The following is a 16,184-nucleotide window of genomic DNA, read 5'->3' as shown; positions in this document are numbered from 1 at the left end:
CCCTTTCCGCTCTGTAACAAGGATATGTAAACGGCCGTGTATTTCAATCTTAACAAGATCCTTAAGTCCAGAAAACCTTTTCCCCTTTCCTTTTTGTTTCTTTACTTTCTGTCTTGCGACCTTCTCATCTGTAGACCTCCCAAAAAAATAAAAACATTGTCTTTCGATTTTCCTTAGAATATATTTTGTCCGTAAAAAAACTGTTGCCAGAAAAAAGAGCCTGGGCAAAATTATTGACTTAATTAGCAAAATTTTGCCCTCATATGTTAGTCTCCTAGTCCTCCAGAGACTTGTGAGCTTGTATAACTTTCTTTCCATCTCCTTCCAGTCTCTTCTTCCCTCCTTCTCCTCTCCAAAATGGATCCCTAATATTTTAACCGCCTCTATGTATTTTCATGTCGTGCCCAAAGTCCTCCTGCCACTTGCCCTGCAGATGGCACTCGGATTTCCCCTTATTTAATTGGGCTCTTTTGCTTTTTTGAATTCTGTTCCTAGCAGATATCTGATCATATCCGCTAACTTCCCAATTTTACTTAATGTCATATTAACAACAGTTGCTGTGTGTCTTAAAGTCAACTCCCTTTCTATATTCGGACCTCTTTCCCTCCATTTTCATTACCTTCCTTCTTGCCAATTTTTCACATTATGAACCCTATAAGAACACAAAACACTTTCTTATAATTCTTCTTACTATTTTCTTTGGTGGAAAAAACACATTTGCTAAATACGATAGTTTTGGGATTGTAACTGCCTTCATCAGCAATATCTTCCCTTCTATTGATAAGTTCGTTAACCTCCAAAATCCTGCTTTTTTTTTTTGGTTATCTTTTTTCCCCATTTCTTTCCACTCCATCCTCTCTGTATTCTTAACCCCAATACTTTCACAACATTTGACAACCTTATTCTTCCTAGTGGTTTTTCCTTCCATTTCCCCCAACGGATTCCATGAGGAACACAAAGTAAAACCAGCGGTACCCAAGGATTCTCGAAGGGGCACAGTACCAAAGGAGTCCAGTCTTCATCTCAGGTCACTGGGGAGCATCCATGTCTCACAAACATATAGCAAGAAAGGAAGCACCAGGACTCTAAAGACTTGGCCCTTCGTTCTTTTGCAGAGATATTGGGAGCGCCACACACCCCTTTCCAGTGACCTCATGAACCACCAAGCTCTCCCCATCTGTCTACTGACTTCATAGGAAGAGTCACCAGGGACATGAATGTCACTGCCAAGGTAAGTAAGCCACTCAACAAGGTCAACACACTCTCCGCAAACAGACACACTGCTGATATCTGTGCCCAAGAGGTCATTAAAGGCCTGGCTGTTGGTTTTCATCCAGGACACTCACAAGCCCAGACACTCAGACTCCTCACTCAGTCTCTTGAGCACCCTGATCAGAGCCTCCATTGACTCCACGACAATCACAGCATCATCAGCAAAGTCAATATTCATGAATCTTTCTTCTCCAACAGATGCCCCACAGCCGCTGAACCCCATGACCCTGCACAACACCCAGTCCATACAAGCACTGAACAAAGTAGGAGCAAGAACACACCCCTGACGAACCACAGAATCAACTGGGAAAAACACAGAGGTTCTGTCTCCACACCACTCACAGTACCAGTGTACGGGCTGGCCATGATATCCAGCAACTTCAGGGGGAATCCCACTAAGTCTCAGGAACTCCCACAGGGAAGCTCGAACAACTGAGTCGAATGCTTTGTGAAAATCGACAAAGGCTGCTAAGAAACTTTGCCGATATTCACGCTTGCCCTCCATGCCACTGTGGGATTGCACGTTAGCAAGGACACGAGGTTGCTGGTCCTTTCTGGACGATGCCCCCCTTTGTAAAGTTGCAGGCTCCCCGTCTGAAGAGCTGGACGAGATCTATCTGTCTATCTATGTATCCATCCATCCATCCATCCATCCGTCCATGAGGTGGAACGGGTAACAGGGGGGTCTTAAATGGGTGGCGAGAGCGAGAGAGCCGACAGAAGGGGATCAGCATGAAGGACAACGTACATTCTAATTCAAAAGACATTCCGAAAAATTTCAAAAGAATGGCAAAAAAAAAAAAAAATGAAGACAGACAGGGGAAGGAGGGAAAAAAAAAAAAACATACGGCTGTCGTTCAGAAAAGAGGGCTTCCAAAGTTGCATATTTGGGGAGAGAAAAAGGAGCAGCCCTCGTTTACTGGGAATACCGAGTGCTGTAAGCTTTTGCCTTTCTGCCAGCAGGAGTCGCCCTTCACCTCGTCTTTTTCTTTTCCTCCTTCCACCCGTGTCAGAAGCTGGGCTCTTGGCAGCAAGGAAAGCGGCTTAAAATCAGTAAAGAGGCACTAAAAATAATGAATGATTATTTATATTATTATTTTATTATGTGTGTGGGGGGGTCCTTAAGATAAATACATACATTGATTAGTTAATTTAAATTAATATTATTTTTATTATAATTTTTCTATTAGGGGTCCTTAAAATAAATAAATAAATGGACAGACAGACAGATTGATTGATTGATTTTTGGAACTTCTTTATTTATTGCTTAAAGCTCCCAGAGCCGTTGTCTCACAGGCTCCTGCTTCACAATCGCCCAAGCACCACTTCCATAAGTTGAAACGCATGTTTTCAGTCTGTTTTTTGAACCAGGACTATCAGGGAGAGCGCGAACGCAGTCCCCCACTACCACAAATTATGCAGTCGAGTTTCCCGCATTTGGGGAAATCGCAGGGGTCAGCACACCCGGAGTGCAATGGATGAGCCTCGCCCTGGGAGAACCACCTTAGTGATCATGGTATCTCCCCTGCCAGGTAAGTATGAGTTGTACAGCCCGGCGCTCATCCTCCCACTTCCTCGGCTTCATCGCTCGGCGGCGGGAGGTTTTCCCCAGCACAGTCCTCGGTCCTTCGGCCTCCTTCGGGCTTCTTCGGGATCCTTCGGGCTTCTTTGGCCTCGGAGCGCGCATGCGCGGGAGCTAGCTGCTGCCCAGACGCCCGTGTGCACCGTGACCGGATGTTGGGGTTGCACCGACCTCACCACCTTGATTAGACAGGTTTCACTAGCAACCCCAAGGTGCACCTCGCTCTTATGCAAACCAGCCACCCATCGCTGGAGCTTATTGGCTGGAAGAGAAACAGGAGGGGTAGGACTGGGCGGGATGCTGAATGAGAAACAGCCGCCCAACAGCAAAGACAGGCGGCAGGCGGCAGACAGGAGGCAGGAGGCAAAGCTGCGAAAGAGGAAGGCGACCCTGCGCTCCGGAGACTCTCTGTCTATCTATCCATCCATCCATCCATTTATCAATCCATCCATCCATGAGGTGGAACGGGTAACAGGGGAGTCTTAAATGGGTGGCGAGAGCGAGAGCCGACAGAAGGGGATCAGTATGAAGGACAACGCACATTCTAATTCAAAAGACATAACTTAAAATTTCAAAAGAATGGCAATTAAAAAAAAAAAATGAAGACAGACAGGGAAGGAGAAAAAAAAAAAAAACATAGGGCTGTCGTTTAGAAAAGAGGGCTTCCACAGTTGCCTATTTGGGGAGAGAAAAACGAGCAGCCCTCGTTTACGGCCATACCACTCTGAACACGCCCGATCTCGTCCGATCTCGGAAGCTAAGCAGAGTCGGGCTCGGTTAGTACTTGGATGGGAGACCGCCTGGGAATACCGAGTGCCGTAAGCTTTTGCCTTTCTGCCAGCAGGAGTCGCCCTTCGCCTCGTCTTTTCTTTTCCTCCTTCCACCCGTATCAGAAGCTGGGCTTTTGGCAGCCGAGTGATCTGGGGCAGCCCTGGGTACACGTTCGAGACTTGAGCCGGTGCTTGCCCTCCCTTTGATGCCACTGTGGGATTGCAGGTTGGAAAGGACACGAGGCTGCTGGTCCTTTCTGGACGATGCCCCCTTTGTAAAGTTGCAGGCTCCCGTCTGAAGAGCTGGACGAGATCTATCTGTCTTTCTATCCATCCATCCATCCATGAGGAGGAACGGGGAACAGGGGGTCTTAAATGGGTGGCGAGCGAGAGCCGACAGAAGGGGATCAGCATGAAGGACAACGTACATTCAAATTTAAAAATGGCAAATGGCAAAAAAAAAAATGAAGACAGACAGGGAAGGAGAGAAAAAATAAAAACATAGGGCTGTCGTTTAGAAAAGAGGGCTTCCAAAGTTGAGATGTTTTTCTCATAAAACGAGAGGTTTTCTCTGATCATTCCAATTATTTTCTGTTGGGAAAAAACTTTCTGTTTATTTGTGTATGCACACCTTGCCTTCCACAATACTTCTTTTATCACGTTTATTCGGTCCCAATCTTTCTTCCCGACCTCTCTTTTCCCTGACCTCCCAAACACCACCAAGTCTCTATCCAGCTTGATGTCTACTATGTGTCTCTGCCTTACTTCCTTCCATATCCTTGCCACTGTGGGGCAGTCCCACATTGCATGTCCATACTGACTTATTTTTTTTTCTTTTACATCCGTCCCTGGGACATTTAGGCCCTTGTAAATTCTTTCTTTTACTTAAAGCCAGGTTGGTTTCTAGTGCTTCATGGGCGGCCAGCCAGGCTATATCTGCTACTTGATTATTTGGAAACTTTCCCCCAAATCTTTCCCATATCAGTTTAGATTCCTCTCTAGATTTCCCAGTAATGTTTACTGGCTTCTCACTTTCCCTTACTTTTCCACTAATTCTTTCCACCTCCTCCACAAGTCCTTTTCATCCTGCTGAAGCCCACAATCTTTGATACAGTCCATCAACCTCCTGTATAGTTTGGGTAATCTAAACTCATATGGTTTCTTGTTCTGGGTTTTATAAAGCCCAAACCTTCTTAGATGACCACCCATCATGTACCTGGCTAAATCCGCTGCCCTCCCTTTCCGCTCTGTAACAAGGATATGTAAACGGCCGTGTATTTCAATCTTAACAAGATCCTTAAGTCCAGAAAACCTTTCTCCCCCTTTCCTTTTTTGTTTCTTTACTTTCTGTCTTGCGACCTTCTCATCTGTAGACCTCCCAAAAAAATAAAAACATTGTCTTTCGATTTTCCTTAGAATATATTTTGTCCGTAAAAACTGTTGCCAGAAAAGAGCCTGGGCAAAATTATTGACTTAATTAGCAAAATTTTGCCCTCATATGTTAGTCTCCTAGTCCTCCAGAGACTTGTGAGCTTGTATAACTTTCTTTCCATCTCCTTCCAGTCTCTTCTTCCCTCCTTCTCCTCTCCAAAATGGATCCCTAATATTTTAACCGCCCCTCTATGTATTTTCATGTCGTGCCCAAAGTCCTCCTGCCACTTGCCCTGCAGATGGCACTCGGATTTCCCCTTATTTAATTGGGCTCTTTTGCTTTTTTGAATTCTGTTCCTAGCAGATATCTGATCATATCCGCTAACTTCCCAATTTTACTTAATGTCATATTAACAACAGTTGCTGTGTGTCTTAAAGTCAACTCCCTTTCTATATTCGAACCTCTTTCCCTCCATTTTCATTACCTTCCTTCTTGCCAATTTTTCACATTATGAACCCTATAAGAACACAAAACACTTTCTTATAATTCTTCTTACTATTTTCTTTGGTGGAAAAAACACATTTGCTAAATACGATAGTTTTGGGATTGTAACTGCCTTCATCAGCAATATCTTCCCTTCTATTGATAAGTTCGTTAACCTCCAAAATCCTGCTTTTTTTTTTTGGTTATCTTTTTTCCCCATTTCTTTCCACTCCATCCTCTCTGTATTCTTAACCCCAATACTTTCACAACATTTGACAACCTTATTCTTCCTAGTGGTTTTTCCTTCCATTTCCCCCAACGGATTCCATGAGGAACACAAAGTAAAACCAGCGGTACCCAAGGATTCTCAGAAGGGGCACAGTACCAAAGGAGTCCAGTCTTCATCTCAGGTCACTGGGGAGCATCCATGTCTCACAAACATATAGCAAGAAAGGAAGCACCAGGACTCTAAAGACTTGGCCCTTCGTTCTTTTGCAGAGATATTGGGAGCGCCACACACCCCTTTCCAGTGACCTCATGAACCACCAAGCTCTCCCCATCTGTCTACTGACTTCATAGGAAGAGTCACCAGGGACATGAATGTCACTGCCAAGGTAAGTAAACCACTCAACAAGGTCAACACACTCTCCGCAAACAGACACACTGCTGATATCTGTGCCCAAGAGGTCATTAAAGGCCTGGCTGTTGGTTTTCATCCAGGACACTCACAAGCCCAGACACTCAGACTCCTCACTCAGTCTCTTGAGCACCCTGATCAGAGCCTCCATTGACTCCACGACAATCACAGCATCATCAGCAAAGTCAATATTCATGAATCTTTCTTCTCCAACAGATGCCCCACAGCCGCTGAACCCCATGACCCTGCACAACACCCAGTCCATACAAGCACTGAACAAAGTAGGAGCAAGAACACACCCCTGACGAACCACAGAATCAACTGGGAAAAACACAGAGGTTCTGTCTCCACACCACTCACAGTACCAGTGTACGGGCTGGCCATGATATCCAGCAACTTCAGGGGGAATCCCACTAAGTCTCAGGAACTCCCACAGGGAAGCTCGAACAACTGAGTCGAATGCTTTGTGAAAATCGACAAAGGCTGCTAAGAAACTTTGCCGATATTCACGCTTGCGCCCATGCCACTGTGGGATTGCACGTTAGCAAGGACACGAGGTTGCTGGTCCTTTCTGGACGATGCCCCCCTTTGTAAAGTTGCAGGCTCCCCGTCTGAAGAGCTGGACGAGATCTATCTGTCTATCTATGTATCCATCCATCCATCCATCCATCCGTCCATGAGGTGGAACGGGTAACAGGGGGGTCTTAAATGGGTGGCGAGAGCGAGAGAGCCGACAGAAGGGGATCAGCATGAAGGACAACGTACATTCTAATTCAAAAGACATTCGAAAAATTTCAAAAGAATGGCAAAAAAAAAATGAAGACAGACAGGGAAGGAGTGAAAAAAAAAAACATACGGCTGTCGTTCAGAAAAGAGGGCTTCCAAAGTTGCATATTTGGGGAGAGAAAAAGGAGCAGCCCTCGTTTACTGGGAATACCGAGTGCTGTAAGCTTTTGCCTTTCTGCCAGCAGGAGTCGCCCTTCACCTCGTCTTTTCTTTTCCTCCTTCCACCCGTGTCAGAAGCTGGGCTCTTGGCAGCAAGGAAAGCGGCTTAAAATCAGTAAAGAGGCACTAAAAATAATGAATGATTATTTATATTATTATTTTATTATGTGTGTGGGGGGGTCCTTAAGATAAATACATACATTGATTAGTTAATTTAAATTAATATTATTTTTATTATAATTTTTCTATTGGGCGGGGGTCCTTAAAATAAATAAATAAATGGACAGACAGACAGATTGATTGATTGATTTTTGGAACTTCTTTATTTATTGCTTAAAGCTCCCAGAGCCGTTGTCTCACAGGCTCCTGCTTCACAATCGCCCAAGCACCACTTCCATAAGTTGAAACGCATGTTTTCAGTCTGTTTTTTGAACCAGGACTATCAGGGGAGAGCGCGAACGCAGTCCCCCACTACCACAAATTATGCAGTCGAGTTTCCCGCATTTGGGGAAATCGCAGGGGTCAGCACACCCGGAGTGCAATGGATGAGCCTCGCCCTGGGAGAACCACCTTAGTGATCATGGTATCTCCCCTGCCAGGTAAGTATGAGTTGTACAGCCCGGCGCTCATCCTCCCACTTCCTCGGCTTCATCGCTCGGCGGCGGGAGGTTTTCCCCAGCACAGTCCTCGGTCCTTCGGCCTCCTTCGGGCTTCTTCGGGATCCTTCGGGCTTCTTTGGCCTCGGGAGCGCGCATGCGCGGGAGCTAGCTGCTGCCCAGACGCCCGTGTGCCCCGTGACCCGGATGTTGGGGTTGCACCGACCTCACCACCTTGATTAGACAGGTTTCACTAGCAACCCCAAGGTGCACCTCGCTCTTATGCAAACCAGCCACCCATCGCTGGAGCTTATTGGCTGGAAGAGAAACAGGAGGGGTAGGACTGGGCGGGATGCTGAATGAGAAACAGCCGCCCAACAGCAAAGACAGGCGGCAGGCGGCAGACAGGAGGCAGGAGGCAAAGCTGCGAAAGAGGAAGGCGACCCTGCGCTCCGGAGACCGAGAGGAAGAAGCCCTCGGCGTGGGCGCTCGCACACGGCAGCAGAGCACCCTCGGGAAGACCTGCGCCGAGGCCGCCGAGTGATCTGGGGCAGCGCTGGGTACACGTTCGAGACTTGAGCCGGTGCTTGCCCTCCCTTTGATGCCACTGTGGGATTGCACGTTAGCAAGGATACGAGGTTGCTGGTTCTTTCTGGAAGATGCCCCCCTTTGTAAAGTTGCAGGCTCCCCGTCTGATGAGCTGGACGAGATCTCTCTGTCTATCTATCCATCCATCCATCCATCCATCAATCCATCCATCCATGAGGTGGAACGGGTAACAGGGGAGTCTTAAATGGGTGGCGAGAGCGAGAGAGCCGACAGAAGGGGATCAGTATGAAGGACAACGCACATTCTAATTCAAAAGACATAACTTAAAATTTCAAAAGAATGGCAATTAAAAAAAAAAAATGAAGACAGACAGGGAAGGAGAAAAAAAAAAAAACATAGGGCTGTCGTTTAGAAAAGAGGGCTTCCACAGTTGCCTATTTGGGGAGAGAAAAACGAGCAGCCCTCGTTTACGGCCATACCACTCTGAACACGCCCGATCTCGTCCGATCTCGGAAGCTAAGCAGAGTCGGGCTCGGTTAGTACTTGGATGGGAGACCGCCTGGGAATACCGAGTGCCGTAAGCTTTTGCCTTTCTGCCAGCAGGAGTCGCCCTTCGCCTCGTCTTTTTCTTTTCCTCCTTCCACCCGTATCAGAAGCTGGGCTTTTGGCAGCCGAGTGATCTGGGGCAGCCCTGGGTACACGTTCGAGACTTGAGCCGGTGCTTGCCCTCCCTTTGATGCCACTGTGGGATTGCAGGTTGGAAAGGACACGAGGCTGCTGGTCCTTTCTGGACGATGCCCCCTTTGTAAAGTTGCAGGCCCCCGTCTGAAGAGCTGGACGAGATCTATCTGTCTTTCTATCCATCCATCCATCCATGAGGAGGAACGGGGAACAGGGGGGTCTTAAATGGGTGGCGAGCGAGAGAGCCGACAGAAGGGGATCAGCATGAAGGACAACGTACATTCAAATTTAAAAGAATGGCAAAAAAAAAAATGAAGACAGACAGGGAAGGAGAGAAAAAATAAAAACATAGGGCTGTCGTTTAGAAAAGAGGGCTTCCAAAGTTGAGATGTTTTTCTCATAAAACGAGAGGTTTTCTCTGATCATTCCAATTATTTTCTGTTGGGAAAAAACTTTCTGTTTATTTGTGTATGCACACCTTGCCTTCCACAATACTTCTTTTATCACGTTTATTCGGTCCCAATCTTTCTTCCCGACCTCTCTTTTCCCTGACCTCCCAAACACCACCAAGTCTCTATCCAGCTTGATGTCTACTATGTGTCTCTGCCTTACTTCCTTCCATATCCTTGCCACTGTGGGGCAGTCCCACATTGCATGTCCATACTGACTTATTTTTTTTTCTTTTACATCCGTCCCTGGGACATTTAGGCCCTTGTAAATTCTTTCTTTTACTTAAAGCCAGGTTGGTTTCTAGTGCTTCATGGGCGGCCAGCCAGGCTATATCTGCTACTTGATTATTTGGAAACTTTCCCCCAAATCTTTCCCATATCAGTTTAGATTCCTCTCTAGATTTCCCAGTAATGTTTACTGGCTTCTCACTTTCCCTTACTTTTCTAATTCTTTCCACCTCCTCCACAAGTCCTTTTCATCCTGCTGAAGCCCACAATCTTTGATACAGTCCATCAACCTCCTGTATAGTTTGGGTAATCTAAACTCATATGGTTTCTTGTTCTGGGTTTTATAAAGCCCAAACCTTCTTAGATGACCACCCATCATGTACCTGGCTAAATCCGCTGCCCTCCCTTTCCGCTCTGTAACAAGGATATGTAAACGGCCGTGTATTTCAATCTTAACAAGATCCTTAAGTCCAGAAAACCTTTCTCCCCCTTTCCTTTTTTGTTTCTTTACTTTCTGTCTTGCGACCTTCTCATCTGTAGACCTCCCAAAAAATAAAACATTGTCTTTCGATTTTCCTTAGAATATATTTTGTCCGTAAAAACTGTTGCCAGAAAAGAGCCTGGGCAAAATTATTGACTTAATTAGCAAAATTTTGCCCTCATATGTTAGTCTCCTAGTCCTCCAGAGACTTGTGAGCTTGTATAACTTTCTTTCCATCTCCTTCCAGTCTCTTCTTCCCTCCTTCTCCTCTCCAAAATGGATCCCTAATATTTTAACCCCCTCTATGTATTTTCATGTCGTGTAAAGTCCTCCTGCCACTTGCCCTGCAGATGGCACTCGGATTTCCTTATTTAATTGGGCTCTTTTGCTTTTTGAATTCTGTTCCTAGCAGATATCTGATCATATCCGCTAACTTCCCAATTTTACTTAATGTCATATTAACAACAGTTGCTGTGTGTCTTAAAGTCAACTCCCTTTCTATATTCGAACCTCTTTCCCTCCATTTTCATTACCTTCCTTCTTGCCAATTTTTCACATTATGAACCCTATAAGAACACAAAACACTTTCTTATAATTCTTCTTACTATTTTCTTTGGTGGAAAAAACACATTTGCTAAATACGATAGTTTTGGGATTGTAACTGCCTTCATCAGCAATATCTTCCCTTCTATTGATAAGTTCGTTAACCTCCAAAATCCTGCTTTTTTTTTTGGTTATCTTTTTCCCCATTTCTTTCCACTCCATCCTCTCTGTATTCTTAACCCCAATACTTTCACAACATTTGACAACCTTATTCTTCCTAGTGGTTTTTCCTTCCATTTCCCCCAACGGATTCCATGAGGAACACAAAGTAAAACCAGCGGTACCCAAGGATTCTCGAAGGGGCACAGTACCAAAGGAGTCCAGTCTTCATCTCAGGTCACTGGGGAGCATCCATGTCTCACAAACATATAGCAAGAAAGGAAGCACCAGGACTCTAAAGACTTGGCCCTTCGTTCTTTTGCAGAGATATTGGGAGCGCCACACACCCCTTTCCAGTGACCTCATGAACCACCAAGCTCTCCCCATCTGTCTACTGACTTCATAGGAAGAGTCACCAGGGACATGAATGTCACTGCCAAGGTAAGTAAACCACTCAACAAGGTCAACACACTCTCCGCAAACAGACACACTGCTGATATCTGTGCCCAAGAGGTCATTAAAGGCCTGGCTGTTGGTTTTCATCCAGGACACTCACAAGCCCAGACACTCAGACTCCTCACTCAGTCTCTTGAGCACCCTGATCAGAGCCTCCATTGACTCCACGACAATCACAGCATCATCAGCAAAGTCAATATTCATGAATCTTTCTTCTCCAACAGATGCCCCACAGCCGCTGAACCCCATGACCCTGCACAACACCCAGTCCATACAAGCACTGAACAAAGTAGGAGCAAGAACACACCCCTGACGAACCACAGAATCAACTGGGAAAAACACAGAGGTTCTGTCTCCACACCACTCACAGTACCAGTGTACGGGCTGGCCATGATATCCAGCAACTTCAGGGGGAATCCCACTAAGTCTCAGGAACTCCCACAGGGAAGCTCGAACAACTGAGTCGAATGCTTTGTGAAAATCGACAAAGGCTGCTAAGAAACTTTGCCGATATTCACGCTTTGCGCCCATGCCACTGTGGGATTGCACGCTAGCAAGGACACGAGGTTGCTGGTCCTTTCTGGACGATGCCCCCCTTTGTAAAGTTGCAGGCTCCCCGTCTGAAGAGCTGGACGAGATCTATCTGTCTATCTATGTATCCATCCATCCATCCATCCATCCATGAGGTGGAACGGGTAACAGGGGGGTCTTAAATGGGTGGCGAGAGCGAGAGAGCCGACAGAAGGGGATCAGCATGAAGGACAACGTACATTCTAATTCAAAAGACATTCGAAAAATTTCAAAAGAATGGCAAAAAAAAAATGAAGACAGACAGGGAAGGAGTGAAAAAAAAAAACATACGGCTGTCGTTCAGAAAAGAGGGCTTCCAAAGTTGCATATTTGGGGAGAGAAAAAGGAGCAGCCCTCGTTTACTGGGAATACCGAGTGCTGTAAGCTTTTGCCTTTCTGCCAGCAGGAGTCGCCCTTCACCTCGTCTTTTCTTTTCCTCCTTCCACCCGTGTCAGAAGCTGGGCTCTTGGCAGCAAGGAAAGCGGCTTAAAATCAGTAAAGAGGCACTAAAAATAATGAATGATTATTTATATTATTATTTTATTATGTGTGTGGGGGGGTCCTTAAGATAAATACATACATTGATTAGTTAATTTAAATTAATATTATTTTTATTATAATTTTTCTATTGGGGGGGTCCTTAAAATAAATAAATAAATGGACAGACAGACAGATTGATTGATTGATTTTTGGAACTTCTTTATTTATTGCTTAAAGCTCCCAGAGCCGTTGTCTCACAGGCTCCTGCTTCACAATCGCCCAAGCACCACTTCCATAAGTTGAAACGCATGTTTTCAGTCTGTTTTTTGAACCAGGACTATCAGGGGAGAGCGCGAACGCAGTCCCCCACTACCACAAATTATGCAGTCGAGTTTCCCGCATTTGGGGAAATCGCAGGGGTCAGCACACCCGGAGTGCAATGGATGAGCCTCGCCCTGGGAGAACCACCTTAGTGATCATGGTATCTCCCCTGCCAGGTAAGTATGAGTTGTACAGCCCGGCGCTCATCCTCCCACTTCCTCGGCTTCATCGCTCGGCGGCGGGAGGTTTTCCCCAGCACAGTCCTCGGTCCTTCGGCCTCCTTCGGGCTTCTTCGGGATCCTTCGGGCTTCTTTGGCCTCGGGAGCGCGCATGCGCGGGAGCTAGCTGCTGCCCAGACGCCCGTGTGCACCGTGACCGGATGTTGGGGTTGCACCGACCTCACCACCTTGATTAGACAGGTTTCACTAGCAACCCCAAGGTGCACCTCGCTCTTATGCAAACCAGCCACCCATCGCTGGAGCTTATTGGCTGGAAGAGAAACAGGAGGGGTAGGACTGGGCGGGATGCTGAATGAGAAACAGCCGCCCAACAGCAAAGACAGGCGGCAGGCGGCAGACAGGAGGCAGGAGGCAAAGCTGCGAAAGAGGAAGGCGACCCTGCGCTCCGGAGACCGAGAGGAAGAAGCCCTCGGCGTGGGCGCTCGCACACGGCAGCAGAGCACCCTCGGGAAGACCTGCGCCGAGGCCGCCGAGTGATCTGGGGCAGCGCTGGGTACACGTTCGAGACTTGAGCCGGTGCTTGCCCTCCCTTTGATGCCACTGTGGGATTGCACGTTAGCAAGGATACGAGGTTGCTGGTTCTTTCTGGAAGATGCCCCCCTTTGTAAAGTTGCAGGCTCCCCGTCTGATGAGCTGGACGAGATCTCTCTGTCTATCTATCCATCCATCCATCCATCCATCAATCCATCCATCCATGAGGTGGAACGGGTAACAGGGGAGTCTTAAATGGGTGGCGAGAGCGAGAGAGCCGACAGAAGGGGATCAGTATGAAGGACAACGCACATTCTAATTCAAAAGACATAACTTAAAATTTCAAAAGAATGGCAATTAAAAAAAAAAAATGAAGACAGACAGGGGAAGGAGAAAAAAAAAAACAAAAAACATAGGGCTGTCGTTTAGAAAAGAGGGCTTCCACAGTTGCCTATTTGGGGAGAGAAAAACGAGCAGCCCTCGTTTACGGCCATACCACTCTGAACACGCCCGATCTCGTCCGATCTCGGAAGCTAAGCAGAGTCGGGCTCGGTTAGTACTTGGATGGGAGACCGCCTGGGAATACCGAGTGCCGTAAGCTTTTGCCTTTCTGCCAGCAGGAGTCGCCCTTCGCCTCGTCTTTTTCTTTTCCTCCTTCCACCCGTATCAGAAGCTGGGCTTTTGGCAGCCGAGTGATCTGGGGCAGCCCTGGGTACACGTTCGAGACTTGAGCCGGTGCTTGCCCTCCCTTTGATGCCACTGTGGGATTGCAGGTTGGAAAGGACACGAGGCTGCTGGTCCTTTCTGGACGATGCCCCCCTTTGTAAAGTTGCAGGCTCCCGTCTGAAGAGCTGGACGAGATCTATCTGTCTTTCTATCCATCCATCCATCCATGAGGAGGAACGGGGAACAGGGGGGTCTTAAATGGGTGGCGAGAGCGAGAGAGCCGACAGAAGGGGATCAGCATGAAGGACAACGTACATTCAAATTTAAAAGAATGGCAAAAAAAAAAATGAAGACAGACAGGGAAGGAGAGAAAAAATAAAAACATAGGGCTGTCGTTTAGAAAAGAGGGCTTCCAAAGTTGAGATGTTTTTCTCATAAAACGAGAGGTTTTCTCTGATCATTCCAATTATTTTCTGTTGGGAAAAAACTTTCTGTTTATTTGTGTATGCACACCTTGCCTTCCACAATACTTCTTTTATCACGTTTATTCGGTCCCAATCTTTCTTCCCGACCTCTCTTTTCCCTGACCTCCCAAACACCACCAAGTCTCTATCCAGCTTGATGTCTACTATGTGTCTCTGCCTTACTTCCTTCCATATCCTTGCCACTGTGGGGCAGTCCCACATTGCATGTCCATACTGACTTATTTTTTTTTCTTTTACATCCGTCCCTGGGACATTTAGGCCCTTGTAAATTCTTTCTTTTACTTAAAGCCAGGTTGGTTTCTAGTGCTTCATGGGCGGCCAGCCAGGCTATATCTGCTACTTGATTATTTGGAAACTTTCCCCCAAATCTTTCCCATATCAGTTTAGATTCCTCTCTAGATTTCCCAGTAATGTTTACTGGCTTCTCACTTTCCCTTACTTTTCCACTAATTCTTTCCACCTCCTCCACAAGTCCTTTTCATCCTGCTGAAGCCCACAATCTTTGATACAGTCCATCAACCTCCTGTATAGTTTGGGTAATCTAAACTCATATGGTTTCTTGTTCTGGGTTTTATAAAGCCCAAACCTTCTTAGATGACCACCCATCATGTACCTGGCTAAATCCGCTGCCCTCCCTTTCCGCTCTGTAACAAGGATATGTAAACGGCCGTGTATTTCAATCTTAACAAGATCCTTAAGTCCAGAAAACCTTTCTCCCCCTTTCCTTTTTTGTTTCTTTACTTTCTGTCTTGCGACCTTCTCATCTGTAGACCTCCCAAAAAAATAAAAACATTGTCTTTCGATTTTCCTTAGAATATATTTTGTCCGTAAAAACTGTTGCCAGAAAAGAGCCTGGGCAAAATTATTGACTTAATTAGCAAAATTTTGCCCTCATATGTTAGTCTCCTAGTCCTCCAGAGACTTGTGAGCTTGTATAACTTTCTTTCCATCTCCTTCCAGTCTCTTCTTCCCTCCTTCTCCTCTCCAAAATGGATCCCTAATATTTTAACCGCCCCTCTATGTATTTTCATGTCGTGCCCAAAGTCCTCCTGCCACTTGCCCTGCAGATGGCACTCGGATTTCCTTATTTAATTGGGCTCTTTTGCTTTTTGAATTCTGTTCCTAGCAGATATCTGATCATATCCGCTAACTTCCCAATTTTACTTAATGTCATATTAACAACAGTTGCTGTGTGTCTTAAAGTCAACTCCCTTTCTATATTCGAACCTCTTTCCCTCCATTTTCATTACCTTCCTTCTTGCCAATTTTTCACATTATGAACCCTATAAGAACACAAAACACTTTCTTATAATTCTTCTTACTATTTTCTTTGGTGGAAAAAACACATTTGCTAAATACGATAGTTTTGGGATTGTAACTGCCTTCATCAGCAATATCTTCCCTTCTATTGATAAGTTCGTTAACCTCCAAAATCCTGCTTTTTTTTTTGGTTATCTTTTTTCCCCATTTCTTTCCACTCCATCCTCTCTGTATTCTTAACCCCAATACTTTCACAACATTTGACAACCTTATTCTTCCTAGTGGTTTTTCCTTCCATTTCCCCCAACGGATTCCATGAGGAACACAAAGTAAAACCAGCGGTACCCAAGGATTCTCGAAGGGGCACAGTACCAAAGGAGTCCAGTCTTCATCTCAGGTCACTGGGGAGCATCCATGTCTCACAAACATATAGCAAGAAAGGAAGCACCAGGACTCTAAAGACTTGGCCCTTCGTTCTTTTGCAGAGAT

At 46.1% G+C, this 16,184-nt stretch overlaps 6 non-coding genes across 6 annotated transcripts; 3 read left to right on the top strand and 3 right to left on the bottom strand.

The window, feature by feature from the left end:
• Positions 1-2,648: 2,648 nt before the first annotated feature.
• On the bottom strand, positions 2,649-2,812 carry LOC120522570. The gene has a single exon (XR_005632437.1). It is a non-coding gene; the product is annotated as a U1 spliceosomal RNA (small nuclear RNA).
• Positions 2,813-3,560: 748 nt separating this feature from the next.
• LOC120522566 lies at positions 3,561-3,679 on the top strand. The gene has a single exon (XR_005632433.1). It is a non-coding gene; the product is annotated as a 5S ribosomal RNA (ribosomal RNA).
• A 3,825-nt stretch (positions 3,680-7,504) lies between these two features.
• LOC120522568 lies at positions 7,505-7,668 on the bottom strand. Its single transcript, XR_005632435.1, has one exon. It is a non-coding gene; the product is annotated as a U1 spliceosomal RNA (small nuclear RNA).
• A 1,003-nt stretch (positions 7,669-8,671) lies between these two features.
• On the top strand, positions 8,672-8,790 carry LOC120522559. Its single transcript, XR_005632427.1, has one exon. It is a non-coding gene; the product is annotated as a 5S ribosomal RNA (ribosomal RNA).
• Positions 8,791-12,594: 3,804 nt separating this feature from the next.
• LOC120522567 lies at positions 12,595-12,758 on the bottom strand. The gene has a single exon (XR_005632434.1). It is a non-coding gene; the product is annotated as a U1 spliceosomal RNA (small nuclear RNA).
• Positions 12,759-13,766: 1,008 nt separating this feature from the next.
• Positions 13,767-13,885, top strand: LOC120522547. Its single transcript, XR_005632415.1, has one exon. It is a non-coding gene; the product is annotated as a 5S ribosomal RNA (ribosomal RNA).
• The last annotated feature ends 2,299 nt before the right edge of the window (positions 13,886-16,184 follow it).

Source organism: Polypterus senegalus, unplaced genomic scaffold (assembly GCF_016835505.1).
Source record: "Polypterus senegalus isolate Bchr_013 unplaced genomic scaffold, ASM1683550v1 scaffold_5342, whole genome shotgun sequence".
Lineage (NCBI taxonomy): Eukaryota > Metazoa > Chordata > Cladistia > Polypteriformes > Polypteridae > Polypterus > Polypterus senegalus.
Note: the sequence above shows the minus strand (reverse complement) of the source record. Positions and strands in the feature narration are given on the sequence as shown.